At 40.6% G+C, this 22,287-nt stretch overlaps 1 long non-coding RNA gene across 1 annotated transcript; it reads right to left on the bottom strand.

Annotated features, from left to right (window-relative positions):
• Positions 1-18,343: 18,343 nt before the first annotated feature.
• On the bottom strand, positions 18,344-21,812 carry LOC133828970 (uncharacterized). The gene is made up of 4 exons (XR_009891423.1): positions 21,313-21,812; positions 21,152-21,222; positions 19,539-19,604; positions 18,344-18,546 (listed from the first exon to the last, which is right to left on the bottom strand). It is a non-coding gene; the product is annotated as an uncharacterized LOC133828970 (long non-coding RNA).
• Between the last annotated feature and the right edge of the window lie 475 nt (positions 21,813-22,287).

Here is a 22,287-nt window from a genome sequence, read left to right as displayed (position 1 = left end):
AGGTTTCACAAGGATAACCTCCTAATATAGGCTAATACCTCTACGAGGGGTAAGGTCACAAGGTAAGCATCCGCCAATAAGCCTAGAGCAGCCACCAAGTTGTCCAGCCAAAAGGGGTCCTAAAAGAGACCCTTGTAAAAATAGAACTATGCATAATGACGAGAAGGACGCTTCTCGCACAAAATAACAAGTGCGCACAAAGAATATAAAAGGATGCGAAGAACCCAAAGGGTTAACATGTCCTTACAAGTATAGTCAAGGTGCACCAAAAAGATTATCATCATTAGTCAAAGGAAGACCTAGAGAATTCATCAAAGAAGAAGGACTTATCAAAGCCCCTTGTGCATGATAACCAAAAGAGGATGACAAAGGCTCAGAAGGCCAATACATCCTCGCAGTCAATACAAAGATAAGCAAAGGTCTCATATATAAAAGTTCTGCACACAAAGGCAAACTTAAAAAAAAGCTCAAACATAAAGAATTTCGAATGTACCCAATGACTTAAAGAAGTTTCATGCAAAAGAAAAAGCATAAACTGTTACATAATATCAAACAATATAATAATAAGCCTCAGAGAGGGGCCTATGGGTTCCCACTCCAACCTCTCCACTCAGAAACCTTCTCGGTCGCATAGTCTCCAAAGGGGGACAGGTTGACATCAGGATTAGTCCTCCACACGACATGCAATGTACCAGCTCAACCTCAAGAGTGTTCATCTTCTCATTAAGAGACTGAATATTTCCTTCCAGCCTGGTGTTAGACCGAGAGGTCGACGCGGCCTCGGCTAATGCAACGTCCCTCTGGCAGACCGCCTCAGCAAGCTGGCCCTCCCAGTGCGGTCAACTCATCTTTCTCTATCTTGGCCAAGGAGAGGTCCTTCATCGCCCCCTCTAGATCAAACTGTAGTTGTTGCATGGCTGAAGAACTCGAGGCAACCAAACGGTGACCCAAAATGGAGGCCTGAGCAAAAGCAAAAAAAATGAAACAAAATGTCAATGATTGGGCGATATCAAAACTGAAAGACAAGCAGTGAGTGTTCTAACACATACCTACATAGAGGCTTACATATAAGCTCACCCAACTCGACATCCTGAATGTCATACATAGACCCCCTTTCTCCTTTAGGAATATTCCCCATGTAATAGCTATGGTCAAAGGATTCCCACAAGGAGAGAAGGTATGGGCTCGATGGGGGGATACATGTACACCTGTTGATGCGTGCCTAGACAACGAAGAGGACTAGTAGGGTCCTGATCCATCAATAGAGGCACAGAGAGCAGAGGGGCGTGGAGTCACCTCTTTTAGAAGTGAGGCACCTGAGGATGCCTGTCTGAAATTTGCCCCCAAGGGCAGAAGAGCATCATCGAAGGAAGGAAACATAAAATTCCTCTTAAGAATAGAAGAATTAGGAGGAAGGGAAATGAAGGCAAACTCGCCACCTAATGTCGGCAACAAGATTCGAGAAGTGACATCACTAGTGCATCCATCGCCAGCAATCTCCCTGGCCCCGTTAGCTAATGACCTTAAAGAGAAGTAGTTCTCAGACTCCACCTTAATCTCATCCTCAGTTTCCATCATATCATCCTTAGAGTAGTGATAGTCCTCATCATCATCTAAGTCGTTCGAGTAAATAAGCTTGGATGAGACGGAGCACAAGGAAATTACTTGGTCAGGAGACAACAACTTGGATGAATAAAGATTGCCCTCAATGAAAAGGCAGCAAGCCTGTTTGCATGCAGTTGGCATAGACAGAACCTTCGCCACACGTTTGCGGGCTACAAGGCTCAAATCAGGGATGACAAGTAAAATATTGCAGACAAAATCAGCTTACGTGATTTGGTAAAAGGTGTATGCTCAGTAGACACGTTGTTGGTAAAGAAAAATCGTTCTTCCATGTACCCCTGTGGGAGATAGAGCCCTCCATGATAGGATGCCCTGTGAGGACCACAACCTTTTCAACTTTATAGAAGCCACAGGCTGATGGGTTTGCCCTCAGAGTAAACAAATGATGGACCTCCTTCATAGATGGCCCTCGGGGATGCACTTGCTTGTATAATACATACAAACAACTCAAGACAACCCAAAAGTTAGGTGACAGCTAAAGAGGTGCTAACTCAAAATAGTTAAGTACCTTGACAAAGAAGGATTGGAGTGGCAAGGCCTGCCAGATCTGATCACTGAGTCACTCAAAGCTACAAACCCCTCTAGCGGCTCGTATGCACGGTCGTTGCGAGATGGAATGAAGTAGCTAATGTCTGGTTATAGTTGATGGACCTTCATCATGTTAGAAAGCTTGGTCTAGGTCAAGGTGGGATCAATTTCGGAAATCTCGAAATCGTCAGGGATCCTTCTTGGAATGGTTGGTACCTAAGTAGAAATAACATGCAATTTGTGAGCGATTGACTTCATCAACCCCCAGAAAGCTCCCTGTGTGCTCTACGTCTACCCGCATACTACTTGACCCTACAATGTCTAGTCGTGGATGGAAGAAGAAATGAGGGAAAGACCATGGAGAGAAACTAAATTTCAAGTGGATCACTATCAACACCCCCATGGGCAGGACCCCCAACGTCTGGCGCTCCGTCGCCTTAGGGAGATAGAGATTCAGGTGACAGGTTTTTGTGTAGGCAAGCAATTTCAGCTATGCAATCTTGAAGGGTTGATTTTAGTTGGGCAACATATGTCTCATGTTAGGGAGAGAAACCTGAATCCCCACCAATGGTGAATAATTTGGGTTCACTCTCAAGTCCCCATGCCTTCTGCCTGAGGTAGGAAAACCTCTGCAGGTAGAACATTCGCACACCCGCATTTGCGGAGGGTTTGCAAACATTTCCCTCAAAGTTGAAAAATGACAACTCGATAGGCTCAATGTCAGGCAAGAATTTAAAGGACCGTCCAGACGCCATAGGCAAGCTAAGACTCGATAACTTGTGTTCATGAAGACAACCCTACATGTACAACATGAGTGTAATTGGTGTAAGATAGGGACCCGTGTATACGCACCTAAGACACCATTGGAACAAAGAACTCTTAAGGAACAGGTACATACTAATCTATGGCCCTACCCTAAAAGATAAAAGAAACATGCATATCACTGGGGAGGAAGGTATACCTGGGTGCACGTATGCGAGTCCATAGATGTGCGAGGACATGCTTTTGGGCATGTGAAGAGTGGACCATTAGAAATGTGAGAACACCTTGTACCCATACAAGGAAAATGGATGGTTAAAAAAAAAAGAAAAGGGATTTCATAGTGGAAAAAATTACATCACAAAATGATTCAATGGAGGATGGAACCTTGGAGCTCTTGGAAGTGACTTCAATTAATTTCCACTAGGCTTCATAATCTTTAGTGTGAGAAAACAAGTCCAAGTCTTGGGTATTTATCGGAAGAGCCAAAGCTCCTTAGCCCTTGGATCAAATTCAAAATGAAGAGTAGGGATCAAAGGTATTAACAACCTTGGGATCCACACTTAGGAATGGTTGGCTATCATTCAATCTTAAAGACACACTTGGATCACCAACAATGGCAGTTCGATTTTTTGTTAATTTATAAACTAGAAAGAAACACACCACCAAGGTGCATTTTGTGTTTCTTCATTCACCACAAGATATCACTCAAAAGGCGAAGCATGACCGCCATACATATCATACGAAAAAGAAGTGAAAGAGTCTACAAACACACTTGAAAGTATGCTCATAGACTCGGGGACAAGTGTGAATATGGGAAAATTATCCCATAAAGCATCACCCACAAAGCCGCAAAGTTCAACCACACTACGCCTAAGAGCCTAGCTATGCGAGGCCGTCCCTGTGCAAAGAACACGAGGGACTTAAGGGCCTTTCTATGCGAGGTCATCCCTATACAAAGAACACAAGGGGCTTAAAGGCTTCGCTATGCAAGGCTGTCCCTATGCAAAGGCCACAAGGGACTTAAGGACCTCTCTAAGTGAGGTCGTCCCAATGCGATGCCTTGCATGTGACAGCCCCTTCACCTATGTGGCCCCGCGAGATGCATGTCTGGTTTTTCCTCGTGTCATGCCATGAGACCTCACTAGACCATGCAAGACGCCTTCACATCCCCAATGCAAAGGCCGCGATGGACTTAAGGGCCTTGCTATTCGAGGTTGATCTTATGCAATATCCCCTGACATCTCATCTAGGTGGCCCTGTGGGATGCCTCGCATGACCATGAGAGCCCCTTCACCTATGTCGCCCTACAAGATGCCTGTCTCGCCATTCCTAGTGTCATCCCGCGAAGCCTCGCGAGACCATTCGATACGCCCTCGCATCTCGCCCTTGGAAGTGAGACCATTAGAGACCCATACGACTCAGACTCGGAGACCGCCTCGCGAGGCCATTGTCTTCCAAACTCCATATTATTTTTGGAACACCTACTTCGCTGATGAGGCCCTACCTCACTCTGTAAGGTAGATATCACCAGCGGAGCACGTCTCCCATATGTGACTCAACTAAGGTCGTCTCTTACAAGACAAGAAGTCCGGAACATCAAAATCATACATGCGCCAATTTCCTACATAAAACTTTGGCTTTGAACAAGCCCACTCTACCTTGGGACGAAACATGCAAGCTTTCTAGCACTTAGTGGAACACAAAGAAACTTGGAGCCAAGGCTTATGTTGGACGAACAAGAACAACCATCATGTATGGGTATGAAATGTACTGGACTGAAGAGGCCAGAGGCATGGCTGTGACATCCGTATCCAAAAAGTAGTGGTGGTACGAATTACTACGAGAAGTGGTGACATGATCTGCATACCCCTGACCATGTACCAGGGCCGACACCACGACCCACTACACCACTACGTCTAACACCACTACCCTGACAATGTACCTACGTACGTTCTTGTCCCCTGGAACCACATTGTATTAGAGGCCATTAGATACCAGTTATAAATAGGCCTCCACCCCTTAGACTAAGGGGTTGGAAAATTCATTGTATACATAGGAAGTTAAGCAATATATGTGTTTTCCTCCATTGTTACTGTTCTACACTCTTCTTTTTCAAGATTTTTATAAATTCTATCTACCTAGCTTTTATAATAATCATTGAGTTTTTCGACCCAAACCACTATTTTCCCTTTGATATATTTATATACACATTCCTTTTTGACATTATGTTCAAAGCCATATGTTTTAATTGTCTTACCAAAGTTAATGTTCCAAGATCTAGATGCTTGCTTCAATCCATTACTGAATTTTAGTAATTTCAACATCTTATGATCTTCCCCTTCTTCACAAAGCCTTCTGGTTATACCATATAGATACTTTCATCAAGATAGCAATTTAGAAAAGTTGTCTTGACGTCCATCTGTCCTATCTCATAGTCATAAGTGGCTTCTATGGATAACAGAATGCGTATGGATTTTAGCATGGCAATAGGAGAAAATGTCTCTTCATAATCGACACCTTTTCTCTGGTATAGACTTTAGCTACAAGCCTTGCCTTTAAAGTCTCTAGTTTCCCATCAACACCTCTTTTCTTCTTGAAGATAAATTCTCACCCAATGGGCCTAACTTCTTCAGGTAAGTCTACAAGTTTTCAGACAGAATTGGAATACATCGATTCTATTTCTTGGTTCATGGCCTCTTGCAATTTCTCCTTTTTAGGGTCTACCATTGCCTCTTTAAAGTTCAATGGGTCATCCTTGTCTATGTAAGAAACAAGGATGAATGCTTCATGTTCATAGCGAACAAGTTGTCACATAACCATCCCTCTACGACGTTGCACTGGGGCTTCCTTTTCAGGAAATGTGGTGTCTTTGGTTTGTCTCTTATCATTTAATGATGAAGATGATGGAATTTGATCAGCAATGAATTCCTCCAAAACTACTTTTCTCGGAGGTTTATAGTTAGTCATATAGTCATGCTCAAGGAAGGTTTCATTTGTAGACAAAAATATTTTTTGGTCCTTTTGATTATAGAAGTAACCACCTCATGCCTCTGGAGCATAGCCCGCAAAAATACACACTTTAGACCTTGAGTCAAGTTTGCCTGACTTAGGTCTAAGAACATGAGCTGGACAACCCCAAATGCGGAAATGGTGCAAACTATGTTTGTTTCCATTCTACAACTCTAGTGGTGTCTTGTTTATTGTCTTGGATGCGACTACATTCAAAATGTAAGTTTCTGTTTGAAGTGCATAACCCCAGAATGTGAGAGGATGAGTTGAGTAGTTTAACATAGACCTGACCATGTCTAACAAGGTCCAATTTCTTCTCTCTGAAACACCATTTTGTTGTGACGTTCCAGGTGTTGTGAGTTGGGATAGAATGTCATGCTCCAACATGAAATCTTTTAATTGGATTAAGTTTGGGTTTTGGGGTTGTGTCCTACCCAACTCTTTTTGTTGGGTTAGCTCACGGGTACTCTATATACTAGTAAAGACAAGACAATAGTTGTACAACAATGAGTTGGAGAGAAGCGGTGACATACTTCTCAACCTTGTCCTACTGTGCACATAAACAATAAAGATAGTGAAGTGAGGCGAGCTTATTTCTCAACGATGATCTTTACATGTTAGGGCGTACCACAAATTCTTTAGGATCAAAATTCTCTAACACCAAATTGTAACAACCCGATTTCACAAGACGTCACTTACAAGTATGTTTTAAAACATCAACCTCTTTATGACATAAAATACTCATCTAATGAATTAAAACTAATGCATGAGATTTCATTATTTAAAATAAAAGTGATTTGAAGTTTAATTATACAAATCGTGATTTAACTTACAAAATATTCAACAATTTACAATCAGTCAAATCATTTAAGTTACAAGACAATAATGAACTTTTTTTTATAGAATATAAAACTCCTATGCCCTCCCGTTAACATGTATTATCATCGCCTTGAGTCGCCACCTCACTGCTTGGCTTTGTCATTTCATGCAACATAGAATACCCGTGAGCTAGCGCCCAGTAAGAAGAGCTGTGTTGGGCACAACCCTTTGAACTAGTTAAAAACCAATTATATCATAATCAATAACAATCTGATAGCATATCATTTCCATATCCTAACATATCATTCCATCTCATATCATATCAATGATAGTTTTAAATGTATGTTGTACTCACATACATTCTTAACAAATCTTATCATAAACAATCATATAATATATGCTATGATCACATACATTTAACAAGCCATATCATTACACATTATGCTCACATGAAATCACATGACTAGCACTCACGTTGATTAGACGTCTAATGCAACTTCCCTTGCCACATGTTATTCGCACATATGACATTCCCACGGGGCAATACTTACCATGAATTTTTCTCACCCATGATAACACCAAAGTCTCTGCAAGTGTTATTCGCACACAGGCAACCACAACCATAATTCATGCACTAAACATAGGCATCAAATAACATTTTCCCACATCATATATAAACATTTAATAACCAATTTAGCATCTCATATCATTTATAACAAGCACTTAGTGTAAACCATGTGCGCAAGTGTCTACTCTTCTTACCTTATTTGTGACAACGCCGAATCCACTTCTCAAACTTCATGTTGAGTGTCCTTGTAAAGACCGAGACTCTAAACACTCATAAGACAATATCGAACTCAAAATTTGCTAAAGTATTGAAAATGAAGTTTCAATACACATACAAAACCAGGATTCAATATTAGGTCTACAAACATAGAACAATGACAAAATCACTTTGCATGGTATTTAAGAACCTAACTTGGGTCATAAGAAATCATTTCAACGTCTTGCATGTATTCATACATAAAGTTTTTTCATGAAATTTACAAAATACCCTTATGGCCTAAATTTATATATTTATGTCAAATTGATTTATGCTCTTAAATTGATTTATTTAAACAACCCCTAAGACTTATTTTATTTCCAAAAGTCAAGTTAATATATTAATTATATTTTAAAATTTCCAATAAATTCCCATTTATTCACAGTTCACCAATTTACTCCCAAAAACCATTTTAATAATGACATTTATTATACCTTGAAATGATTCTAAAATCAATTGAACCTACTACAAAATATTAGAATATTAGTCATGGATTATATTCAATATTTCATGCCAAAGTTCAAATTTTTAATGCATAAAAATTATATATTAATTACACAATTAAAATCGAAAGTCAATTATGTTTCTAAAATTATTATCCACATTTTTAACATTATTTTACAGCCCCTAAACGAACATCAAAATAGTGAGTTCACCCATTTACATAATTAATTCATTGAACTTCTATTTAATAACTAATTATCACAATTAACTTGAAAAATAGTAATTTAATAACTTACAACTTCAAAATCAGTTTCAATATATGATTTTTTATACTTAAAAATCAGATTATATAGTCCCAAAAACATATTAATATGTCCCAAATATATATTTAAAAGATTCATGCAATATAACCAATTTTCGTGCTCAAAAACTCACATCTTTAATGCATAAATATGTAAAATAATTAATCTTTCATTAAACAAGACCCTAGAATATTACTAGATCAATTTCAAACATTTAAGGAATATTTTTCAGAACCAAAATTGTGGCAAAATAGTAAGTACAATCTCATATAAACTTAATTAATTAAATTATAATTGATAAATAATTTATCAACAATTAATACCATAAAATAGCATAGCATCACACACTTATTAAAAATCATTTTCTAGGGTGTCCAAAATCAATAAGGAGCCCAACAAAAATTTTCAAGCACTACAAAAAAAAGGTTCTATACCGAGAACAGTATACCGACAACCTGTCATCGGTATAGACATTTCATATGCGCGGGACATTTTCGCGGTTCTGAATAGGTTTAGTTGCTATACCGAGAACCTATACCGAGAACTATAGGGTTTATAAATATCCCACTCAGCCGCGAAGCCCCTTCTCCTTCCTCTCTGGTTTCTCTCGGTTTTCTCCGAACGGTCCGCCTCCCTCCGCCGAATATCGCCGTTTTCCTCCCAAAAAGCTCGGTTTTAAGCCCCAAAATTGCCAAGGGTGAAGGAATTTCTGTGTATTTGTTGAAGGTATGGTTTATTTATTCATTTTTTTTATATATATATTTATGAAATTGTATAATGATATTTTGTAATTTTTGTTTGAAAGTTGGGTATTCGGTTTTTGTTGGACTAAAGAGATTGCTAGCAAGATATTGAAGGCATTTGTAAGTTTTTTTTAATTTTTCTGTATTTTTTTAATTTTTTTTCAATTTTTGAATAATTTATGTTTTTTTTATATAAATAATATAATATTAATTTTAATAAAAATCTGAAATTATTATATTAGATAGAATGTATTTATTTTTAGGTTTTCAAAATAAGTATTAGTAAAAATGATATTAGGAATTAGAAAATTGTTATATGATTAATTAGTATTTTTTTAAAAATAAATTCTATGTTGTTTTGGTGAATTTTATGTGTATTAAACATATTAGTAAACATATTAAATATTTGAGTGTTAATTTGAAAATTTTGGTGGTAATGTTAGTATGTTGTTGTTGTCAATTTTAATTTTTTTGGTTATGTTAGTAGTAAAAATTCAGATTTTATGAATATTGATGAGTAATTTGTTGTTGTTAATTTTTAGTAGAATTTTAATATTTTGGTTAGAAAATTGAATAATTAATAAAATTTAGACTGTTGACGCCGTTTTTCGTCAACAGATAAAAGAAGAGCACAAAAACAATGAATAACGATGGCCAAACGGAACAAACAAATCAAACACACGGTTTTTTACGTGGTTCAGCAGTTAAATCTGCCTAGTCCACGAGTCTCTGTTATTAATCTTAAGATTATCTCTGAATAATTCTTTAGCATGAATTCTCCAGAGTTTTCTCTCAAGGATCAGAATTTCGGTCCTTTATAATGGGGCATGGCTTCTCTATTTGTAGAGAAGGATGCAGAATACTATCCCACATATTTTGGGTAGTTACTCTTTTGTGAATAAAATAAATGGCTTTAAATGCCTTTAATCAGATAAAAAAGGAAACGTCCCTGAAGACCAGGGAACGCATAACTGACTAAATAATATCCCACGATTCTTGGGGATTTACATCAATAAATGAGGATTACATCTCATGTTTACAATACTTGTAGATATTCAAGGTGGTTATAGCGTATCTCCAAGGCTTCAGCATCTCAGGTTCATGTCATTGTGCGAGCCACTGACATCTCCTGAGCTAACATTGCTCTCGAGATAGTACATCGAGCTCAAGACCCATGCTCCGAAGTTCCTGAAGATGAGGGTGTTCTCGGAGCTACCTTTCGAGATCGAGATCATTTCGAGGTCACTACATTCGAGATCATATATCATACTTTGCAGGCTCGATTTACCATCCTAGAGCATACCCTAACCCTCACGAGACCATTTAATGCGAACTCAGCTTTCGAGGTCATATTTACTATGGCTCGAAATCTGGGTATAACATCTTGCCCCCTCAAAAGTATTTGTTCGAATCCTAAGAGAAGGAAACTTTTGAACTACTTTTTCTGGGAACCGTACCGTCACACTCTTGAAAATGGACACGCGTCAGCCGGGTATTCCTCACTTTAGGTACTTGAGTACCTTGGGAACACGCCCACGATCATCCGTCTGACAACTTTTCGACGCCTTCTTGTCATTAATCCCCATCCGTTCGATCTAGTGAGAATTTCACTCGACGCTCCTGATTAATTCCATTTTCCCACCTATATATACAAGACCCCCCTCTTCGTCTTCTTCTTCACGTTTGTTCATCATAAACAAGAAAAGAAAAACAACCAGAGAACCAGAGACTCCTAAAAAGCTTCTATCCCGCGCATGTTTTCTCGACCCAAGAAACAAAGAAATCCTGGTCTGTTCGAGTCAGTGAGTTCTTTCTTGCAACCTCTTCTCCAATCGACGATTTCGCTGCAACCACCATCACTGTGTAAGTACGCCATTTTTGTTGTTCTTTTTTTTTTATACTGTTTTTGCTGTGTATGCTAGTTTACATTCGTAGCATAATAAGATAGGGGGTTTCGTTTCGATAGGCTTTCAAATTTCCTAGACTTCCCCTGCCGGATTCTGCATCACTGGTTTATATCCAGTTTTAACGTTTGAGCGAAGTTTCAACTTTCTGGGTTTTGAAAATTTTAGGCCATGTTTCTTGTACATTAAGTTTTCGGGTAAGAACCCTTGTCCTTGACAAACGCACGAAACCCAAGAATGCCCTTCCTGGCTAACCGCCACCTTTCTTTCCCTTGACTTTCGGGATTTTCAAAAGATCGTCCACGCTCCTTTTCTTTCCTGTGGAACACACGCTCTGACTCTTTAGTAAGGGTCTCAATATTTAATTTTTTTGTTCCTAAATCTCCGAGCTCATACCATCGAGCTCGTGATTCTTGCATGCATGGCCCTCACCATTTTTTCTTTCTCGTTAGATGTCACAGAATCTGGAAAGACGGTGGAGGTCATTGCGAGCCATCCCTTACGAGCCTAAATCTCCGAGCCCCGAAACGCTGTTCGCCCGGAATCAGCGTCGGATAAAAGAATACGAGCTTGCGCGCGAGCAAGAGGACATTCGAGCCCACTATCGCCGTCAAATAGACGAGGTCATTGAAAAGAAGAGAAGAGTTCTTCGGGAGGCCATCTATCCGGAGCCCAACTCAGGACCCAGGTCAATCCTCCTCGACCCTACGTTAAAAGTCACGGTTGCATATCATCCGGGGGAGCTCCAATTTTCTTTAATGGCGGAGCCTTCGTCTTCGCAGCCTAGGAGGGAGATGTTCGAAGCCGAGTTCTACCAGAGCTCGGTTACCACCACCGACCAAATAACTGACATCTTGGCCCTCCATGGCCTTAATTCGTTGGACACCCTGAAGTGTCGAGCTCCGGCTAGTCATGAACGGAGCTGTTTCGCCCCTGGGGGCCGCGATGCCAGTGTGAAATACGCGGCCTGGAGCCAGGAACATATGAGGACGGGAGCTCTGCTGCCCTTGAAGTCCTTTTTCAGAGACTTCATTGATTTCGTTGGGTTGGCTCCTTTCCAACTCAACACCAATTCGTACAGGGTGCTGTCTGCCCTGAAGTCCTTGTATCACGAGCTGCAGTGGAAAGGACCTTCACCCCAAGAGATTTTATATCTCTTTTGTTTGAAAAGTAACCCCTCCCGAGCTCGGGGAGGGGATGGTTTTTACTACCTCTCGAGCTATCCCAAAGAGACGAAGATTTTTGAAGATCTTCCAAACCACCCTCCTGACTCCAAAAAGGCTTTTTTCTGGACAGACGGTCTGTCCCCGTCTCGACATCGTTCTTTCAGGCGGATTCGTAAGTACTCTTGTTACTTTTATTTTTTTTGAGCTCGGACTTTTAGCCCTTAAGACCATACTTAGCTGAAATGTGTCTCGCCTTTCAGCTAATTTTCAGCGTCCCTCCCCCTCCAAGACAATGAGGGAACACAGAGAGGCCTTGCTCGGACTTCCTTATGGTAGGAGGTCTCTCTCGTATCTTCTTCATGAGGACCAGCTCCGAGCCTGTGGGTTGTTGGGAGAAGGCCAGTCGACCTCTGACTGGTCTAACAAAAAATATGAACGTTGGGAGGAGGTGCCACAGCCCACAAGCACCCTTCTTCCGAGGAGAGAAAAGAGAGCACCTCTCCCAGTTCGCCTGAGGAGTCCGCAATCTGGGAATGAAGCCAACGATGAGGCCTCGAGCTCGGACTCAGATGAAGGTAAAACCCTTCCTACTTCGAGAATGTGGTCCCCTACTTTGCTAAAACACAGGCCCAATAGGTTAGTCTCGTGCCCATAGGATAGATACCACTTCTACATATGGAGTTGGGTAGACGACTGTGTCCATAGGTTTGATAGTGGGCTCGGGAAATACGACACTATGTACACCACGGACGAGGTGTGGAATGGGATAGTTGTGCAGTATGGGACCAATGATTATAGGGACCTCTCGAGGTTATCACCAACTTATAGGGAAGGCACTCCCCCCGCCTCTTCTGAAGACGGGGGAATTTCATGGTCCCCAAGCTCGAGCTCGGGGGAAAGTTCCAGTTAGGTTTTTTCTACCATCACTTCATACGTCTGTGATACTGAAGTAACTTGTACACCTCTTTTACTGACTCACTGTGTTGACTTGTGCAGGCGATATGGACTCCGACCTTGACACCCTTATTGACAATGCGGGTGCCAAGAGGAGCAAACGCCCCAGGGCAGGGGGACTGAAAACCAGCCAGCTGGGGAAAGGCTCCAAGAGATCTAAGAAAACGCCTCCTCCTCCCCCGCCGGCTTCGAGCTCTGCTGTTGCGTCGACTGGCCAGGCTAGCGCCCCCACGACGATGCCATCCTCGCAGAGCGTTGTCTCTGCGGTGGCACCGGCCTCGCTGGCTGGTACCCCTGTCGTGGTTGAGTCCCAAACTCCTGTGGTGGGTCAAACGTCTTCTGCTCAGCTCGCCAAGAGACCTTCTGCTTCTCGAGCTCAGAAGCTAACCATCTCCACCCATATGGACTCATATGTGGTGGATAACGCTGCCGGACCTCACGGATCTACGCTGATTTCGGATGTCATGTCCCGGATCGGCCAGAGCTACGGCAGTTTCGAAGCTCCCCAGTGGCAGTGCCTAACTGGCACCCGAGACCGCACTGTTCTCTACGAGAAGAGTATCGAGCACACCGCTGCAGTAAGTATTTTTCCATATTTCTTTCGCTTATATCCATGCTGTCTTGAGGCTAATGGTGGTTTCTTCCTTTTTTCAGGCTCTTGCCTTCACGGCCCAGCTCAACTACGAGCTTAACAATGAGATCCATTCGAGTAGGACTCATGCCCAAGAGGCGAAGGATCTCCACCTTAGAGCGAACGATGATCTGAAGGCGGCGAATGCTAAGCTCGACGCAGTGGTTAAGGAGCGTGAGGATATGGCCAAGGAGCTCGGAAAGCTGAAAACTGAACTCGAGGAGCAAAAGAAAGATAACACCCAACTTCGGGAGACCAATAAGAAGCTTGAGGAGGACAAGGCTGCCTCCTTTGACCTTATAGAGGATGTCAAAGCTCGCCTTACTGCCGAGTACAAAGAAAAGAAAGAAACGGCAGCCGACTCAGCCATGTACCGGATGTGGGCTTATAACGAAGAGCTGGACACCAGCTTTTTGGGTCCCCATGAGGCGCCGTTTCTTGAACGATGGAATGCTCGGCTTGAGAAGGAAGAGGCTGAACGGCTTGAGAAGGAGAAGGCTGAGCAGCTCGAGAAGGAAAAGGCTGCTCCGGGCACCGTTTCGGAGGAAGCTCAGGAGGATAGTCATGCTATTCGTCCTGAGGGGTCCGGTGCCACTGATGTTGAGAAGGCCAAAGAGACTCCTCTTCTCTGAATCTGACCTCGGGGAGATCAGTTATCGGGGCTGCGTCCCCTTATTTCTGTAATTATTTTAATTTATGCCCACGGGGCTGATACAATTCTCTTTACTATTCTTTTATATGCTTTACATTTCTTGGCTCGAAATATTTTGCACATTTTTATATTGATGAACCGATTATGTTTATTTATCCATACAAACATAGTTTGGATTTTAGGCTCGAAATTCGATGCATTCATGCATAGTTTATTCGAATTATCCGCTTCCGACATCGTTACTTATCAAGGTCGGATATTACTTTTACCATGAACTCAAGAGTTCTTATATGGTGTGTAATATGAATGATCTGGTTATATCTTTTTTTGTTTAGTCACTTTTCCTCGTCCTCAGTTTTTGTTCCGAGGTTAAGAGTTCGAAACTATTTTTCTTTAAGATATTCCAGCCTCGATCTCGACTTATCTCGAAATAGGTTTAAGTTCCTACTTATCATCGACTAATTTTTTGGCTGGTTTGTTCCAAACTTGTTAAGTTTGCACATCTGGTTAACTCCAAACGTTTTAGGTTTTTGGTAGTTCGGTTATGTCCGAACTATCTAAGCTCGCGTACTTGGTTATCTCCAAATACTTTTATCCTTTTGGTAGTTCGGTTATGTCCGAACTATCTATGCTCACGTACTTGGTTATCTCCAAATACTTTTATCTTTTTGGTAGCTCGGTTATGTCCGAACTATCTAAGCTCGCGTACTTGGTTATCTCCAAATAGTTTTATCTTTTTGGTAGCTCGGTTATGTCCGGACTATCTAAGCTCGCGTACTTGGTTATCTCCAAATACTCTATGTATATTTTTTATTTTTTAAGCTGGTGGTATGTATACCAATGATTACCCCTTAATATCCTATGAGTGTGACCATAGGTTATTAAATTAAGAGAGATTGCAAAAATAAAAATAAATTACATGTGAAGCAAAGTAGACCCTTTATTTGATGAAATTATAAAACAAACTAAATACAGATAGAAAATCATGGTTACAGGCGGCACTTTCTACACTATTGATAATATGGTCTAAGGTGTTCGCCATTCCATGCTCGAGGTATCAGGCTCCCATCTAATCTCGCAAGTTTGTATACGCCAGGTCGGATGACTGACTCTATCTGGTATGGTCCTTCCCAGTTCGGCCCGAGCACCCCAGCTGCTGGATCTCGGGTTGCTAAGAATACTCGTCACAAAATCAGGTCTCCCACTCCGAACTTTCGATCTCGAACCCTCTTATTGAAATATCTCGTGGTTCGTTGCTGGTAAGCAGCATTTCTCAGCTGAGCCTCTTCTCTTTTTTCTTCGATCAAGTCTAGGGTTTCTTCGAGCTGAGTATGATTGGAACTTTGATCCTAAATCTGAGTTCGGATCGTCGGAATTTCGACCTCGATGGGCAACATCGCCTCGCAGCCGTACGCTAGAGAGAACGGAGTATGTCTTGTTGATGTCCGAGTTGTAGTCCTATATCCCCAAAGGACTTGAGGCAATTCCTCGGGCCATCGCCCCTTTGCCTCTTCTAACTTTTTCTTTAGAGAACTCTTGAGAGTTTTGTTAACGGCTTCGACCTGACCATTCGCTTGAGGGTGAGCCACTGATGAAAAACTCTTTATTATACCGTTCTTGTTACAAAAGTTGGTGAATAAGTCGCAATCGAACTGGGTTCCGTTATCAGATACAATCTTTCTTGGTACTCCATATCGGCATACGATGTTCTTTACCATGAAATCAAGGATCTTTTTCGAAGTTATGGTCACCAATGGTTCAGCCTCCATCCATTTTGTGAAGTAATCAACGGCGACCACAACATATTTAACTCCGCCTTTGCCAGTTGGGAGCGATCCTATGAGATCGATGCCCCATACCGCGAAAGGCCATGGGGATGTCATCATGGTCAGTTCGGAAGGTGGAGCTCGGGGTATCGTGGCGAATCTCTGGCATTTGTCGCACTTTTTCACGTACTCGAAGGAGTCCGTTTTAATGGTTGGCCAGAAATATCCTTGGCATATAATCTTCTTGGATAGGCTATGCCCCCCGGTATGGTCTCCGCAGAACCCTTCATGAATTTCTTCAATGATCTTCTTAGCCTCGGGAGGAGTTACACATCTAAGCAGCGGCATGGAGTACCCTCTTCTGTATAACTTTCCATCCAGAATGGTGTAACGAGGAAGTTGATACATCAACCTTCGAGCTTGATTTCGATCTCTTGGAAGAATCCCATTTTCGAGATAATCGACTATCGGACTCATCCAGGTTGGTTCTGTTTCAATCATACACACATCTTCCTCGTCTGGCTCATTAATGCTGGGTGCTGATAGGTGTTCTACGGGTATAACATTCAGCTCTTCATTTTCGGCGGAAGTGGCGAGCCGAGCTAAGGCATCTGCATTTGAGTTTTGTTCTCGGGGAACCTGTTCGATTGCATAAAACTCGAAATACTCCAATGCGGATTTTGCCTTCTCCAGATAAGCTGCCATTCTTGTGCCACGAGCCTGGTACTCCCCCAAGATTTGATTAACCACGAGCTGGGAGTCGCTGTAGTAATGTATAGCTTTAGCCTTGAGCTCTTTTGCTATTCGTAGTCCCGTAAGTAGAGCCTCATACTCAGCTTCATTATTAGATGCCCTGAAGCCAAATCTTAAAGCAGAGTGAAATTTGCTCCCTGCAGGAGTGATCAGAATAACTCCTGCCCCCGCTCCATTTTCATTTGACGAGCCGTCGACGTAGAGTTTCCACAGCTCGTGGGCCATGGTTATTACCTCGTCGTCGGCTATACCAGTGCATTCCACTATAAAGTCTGCCAAGGCTTGTGCCTTAATGGTCGTTCTCAGATGGTAGGTGATCTCGAACTGTCCGAGCTCAATAGCCCATTTAAGGAGCCAACCTGACGCCTCTGGTTTAGACAGGACTTGCCTAAGTGGTTGATCTGTCAGTACATGGATGGGATGTGCCTGAAAGTAGGGGCGGAGCTTGCGAGATGAGTGGATTAGGCTGAGGGCAAGCTTCTCCATAAATGGATATCTTGACTCTGCCCCCAGTAATCTTTTAATGATGTAATAAACGGGTTTCTGCACCCTCTCTTCCTCCCGAACGAGCACCGCGCTTATCGCGTGTTCGGTGGTTGAGAGGTACAGGAACAATACTTCTCCCGTCTCAGGCTTCGAGAGGATAGGCGGTTCGGCTAAGTGCTTTTTGAGCTCCTGGAAGGCCAGCTCGCACTCCTCTGTCCATTCAAACTTCTTACTTCCTTTCAATAAGTTGAAGAATGGAAGGCCACGATCCGTTGACTTCGAGATGAATCTGCTCAGGGCGGCCATCCTCCCAGTCAAGCTTTGGACATCTTTATGCTTCCGAGGTGAAGGCATATCAATCAGGGCCTTTATTTTGTCGGGATTAGCCTCGATCCCTCGAGAGTTGACGATAAAGCCTAGAAATTTTCCCGAAGACACCCCAAAAGTGCACTTCATAGGATTTAGCTTCATGTTGTATTTCCTGAGTACGCCAAAGCACTCTTCGAGATCGTCAACATGGTTCTTGTTAAGTTGAGACTTTACAAGCATGTCATCAACGTAAACTTCCATGTTGTTCCCTATTTGCTCTGAAAACATCATGTTTACAAGCTGCTGGTACGTGGCTCCAGCATTCTTGAGTCCGAATTGCATGACATTGTAGCAGTAGAGCCCTTTATCTGTGATGAAACTCGTATGCTCTTGGTCGGGGGCATGCATGGGAATCTGGTTATATTCAGAATAGGCATCCATGAACGACATCAGGCCATGCCCCGCCGTGGCATCCACGAGCTGGTCAATTCTTGGCAGCGGAAAACAGTCTTTCGGGCAGGCCTTGTTGAGGTCCGAGTAGTCAATGCAAGTTCTCCACGTCCCATTGGGCTTCGGGACCAACACTGGATTTGTAACGACCCGGATTTTCAAGACTCGATAATGCGGAAATATAAATGTTTTCATTTAACAAAATGTCTCAAAAACCCATAGAAAAAAAAACTTTTTAAAAAGTCGTATGGCCATACTTAACATTTAATTACAAACATGTTTTATAAAGATTAGAGTGAGCCTAGTTTAGGAAAATTACACAACATTTCCAAAAATAAAAAGGCTTCCCAAAAGGTCGGTCCACATGTACATTTGCAAGGAAGACTCCAGCGCTCACTGCTCTGCCTTGCCCTTGCACTTACCTACAACATGAAACAACTAGGTAAGCGAAAACGCTTAGTAAGATCAACTTTCAAACAAAGCAGATAGAGAAATAGGGATCCGGACCCATCCGAACCCTACACAATCAATTTCAAGAATGCTAAAGCATCCTGGCAAACTTATGGTCATGCCTGATAACCAAGGATAAATTAATTCCTATCTAGATAAAAATCCTGCACTCAGAAAATCCCAGAACAAGCAGATATATTATATCACAACTATATCTTACCAACAGTTATATCCCTGCACTCAGAAAATCCCAGAGCAAGCAGATATATTATATCACAATATAATTCGAGACCAACGCTCGACAATTTCCAACAATTCATGCGTAACGCGCCCTCCAACATAATTGCTAATCTGTAAAAGAGAACCGAGTCTCCACACTAAGATCTAGCCAATAAATATTCTCATCAAGGGTAACTATCGTGTTACCTAGGGCATCGCTACTTATTCAAGAGTGTAATCCAATTTACACGGTTTTACGGAGACTTCTATGTTAATTAGTGGTGCTGGTGAGCAGCTGCCCCTAGGGTGTTCAACCTCACTCAAACTTGGCAACCCCTAGTATCTCTAGGCACTCTCACGAAATGGCCAATATTCACGGCTGCTGTCCGAGAATAACTTATCAGAGCACTTGCTTGGATTCTAACCGTCCAATGATTAAGTAAGCATGAGGGCCCCTAGGTCCCATTTGTCTTGGCGCCCCTAGGTTTAACCAGCTTATCCTCATCTCATGGCCACTCGTCGCGGTAATGAACCGGACATAAATAAAATCAAGCAGTGTGACGGGGATCAACCGTCTAGGATATGACGGACTTCTACCGTTCATATTTTCTAAATCAGCACTCACTAGACTAACGTCTCTAAGCAACTTTCTATGACAGCCTATATATATATGCATGTATCCCTATACTAACATACAAGACAATAATCATTTCATGTTGCAGCCATACAATATAAGTTGACTTACTTGGAGTCCTTAGCGCTCAGCAAGTTTTCACCCTCCAACGTTCAGTCCAGTTATGCTTAGCCAATACTGTAGTTATCCATACAGTATACTCGGATTAATTATGGCACTCATAATTCATTATTATTATTTTGGGCAGTTTGGTCATTTTAATAAAAGTCATTTGCAAGGATTTACAATCCTTATTTGGTTTTAAACCTATTAAGGAAAGTTATACAAAATATTCGAGACTAAACCCTAAGTCTCGGGGAGACCTATCCTAAGGTCTCGATACCTAGGCTCGGGTATCACAATGGTATTTCCCACAATCCGCTAAAAATCTTATTCTTTCAAGGTATCGCTATTAACCCGCACTTTCGACTAGTCGGTTAAAATATGTAAGATTTTAGCCGGTATTATATCCAGAAAATACAAATAAATTCCTTAATTATTTTTAAAGAAAATAAACTCTTTAAATTTTCCTTTTATTTTTCTTAAGGTTTTAATATCTAAAAACCGTTTTAAGAAAATTGCCTAATTTGTCTTAATTAGGAAAACCGTTATAAATTTCTCATCTTGACTAATTAATTTTCCAAAAGAAATTAATCAATTTTACTTACTAGGAAAATAATTTATTTAATTATTTTCTCAAAATATAGGGTTTTAAACCCTCTTTTAATTTATTAACTATTAATAAATTAAATCTCTTATTTTTAGAAAGAATAAAAACTCTTTAATAAAAATAATTCATTTAAACTCAAAGGGTAAATTTTAGTGAAAATATGATTTCAAGACTTACCATTTTATATCTTGAAATAAGCAAAATTTTACTTTTTACCTTATGTTCCAAAATCTCATTTTTACACTAAGTGTGAAAAACCTATTTTTCACATTTTTAACTACATACTTCGTTAGTTCATAACTTGAAATTTACTTACCCAATTGTTACCAAAATTTCCCAATTCCATTTTTGTTATGCCATTTAGGCCTTTGTAAAATCTTAGGTCAAAATGAGCATTTTTGATTGGTGAAATCATTTTCCAACAATGAGGTAAAAATGACCTTATTTTCAAGTCCTTATTTTTTCCAAACTTTGACAGTTAATAACTTTCAAACCGTTCAATATTTTCTTACCAAATTTTACAGTGGAATAATAGGTTATGCCAGTAATATTTCCACAAAATTTTAGAAAAAACTGGGTTCATTTTCCCTATGCAGTGGCTGTCCAAACTTGGTTCCGAAAATAAGAATACGAAAAAACAGTTTTTTACCTCAACTTTGAAATAGCATAACTTACTCATTTCTAAACATTTTTTTGTGTTTCAAAAGCTCAATTTTATGTACTCAATCTCAACAACATCACAGTACAATTAAATTTTACAAAACCAATATACAGTGGCTGCTTGACCCCTTGGAAGTCACAGCTCAAAACATGTTTTGTTTTAGGGTATCCTACAAAACCCTTGGGGGTTTTGGTTCCCATTTTCAAAAATCAATACACATGCATCATAAAAATTATTAAACAACTACCATAACCTTATTACATCACCAACAAGAAACTTTAAGCATTAGATATACAAAATAATGCTTAAAACTAAAACCCATACAACCAAAATCATCAAAAGTAAACTTTTTACCTCTTTGGTGTTCTTGCTTAAGGTTTGGACCTTCCTATAAGCTTTGACTCCTTCAAAACCTTTCAAAAACCCTAACAAAGTTCCCCCAACAACATAGTCAATTAGCTATTTGAAACTCTATGCTTAAAACTTTACAAAAGCCTAGATTAGTGAAAGTTTACCTTAGGGAAAATACTTCCTAGACCAAGACTTAGCCTCAAAGTTTCCTTGGTGTTCTTGGGCTTGAAAAATGGAGAGAACACTTTGAGAGGTCTTCAAAAAAGATGATAGTGAATGAGAGATGGAGAGTGATCGGTTCTTAGTGTGGGAATTGCTCACAATACTCTTCAAAATATCACAAGGTACTTGAGTGCTTTTCTACCCACTTGCCCACTTGACCTCTTAATTAAATGGCATTTAAATTTTATAAAATTTGGGTTCACACCACTCTAAAACACCACATGGCCGGCCACCCTTTGCCATATATGATCATTTCATTTTTTTTTTTTTTTTTTAATAAAGGTTTCATAAGAAGAAAAGTCCAAATTGGCTTTTGACACCTTTTTTTCACTCTTATTAAGTTTTAATCACCAAACTTAACATTAATTAATTAAATTAAATGTCTCTCACATTTAATTTAATTAATCACATAATAAAATTTAACCTAAGGTCCATTCATGGAATAAAATTCTCCATTTCGGCAAAATTAGGCATTTACCACAAAATGCCTTAAAATTTCCATTTTCTTTTAGGTTTATTATTTTTGACCAAACTTTAACTTTTATGAATGTATTTTATGCCCAAAATATAATTTCCATGATTTTTTGTTTTATTTTCCGAGATTTTTTACCCGATCAGGGTTTTTGTGTCGGTCCTGGACCGAAAGTCTTATCTTGACTTTTAAAATCACAAAATTCATATTTTGGCTAGAAATAACTCATGGAATACTTACAAACAAAATATAATATTATTTAAAATAATATTCCTAACCCGGGGGAAAAATCCCGACCCGAGTCGTTTAAAGGTACCCGAAATGCAGGACGTTACAGGATTGGCTACCCAGTCAGGGTAAAAAGCGTCCCTGATGAAATTGTTTGCTTTCAGCCTGTCAACTTCCTCCTTTAATGCTTTCTTTCTATCCTCGTCCAGCTGTCTTC

Source organism: Humulus lupulus, chromosome 4 (assembly GCF_963169125.1).
Source record: "Humulus lupulus chromosome 4, drHumLupu1.1, whole genome shotgun sequence".
Classification (NCBI taxonomy): Eukaryota; Viridiplantae; Streptophyta; class Magnoliopsida; order Rosales; family Cannabaceae; genus Humulus; species Humulus lupulus.
Note: the sequence above shows the minus strand (reverse complement) of the source record. Positions and strands in the feature narration are given on the sequence as shown.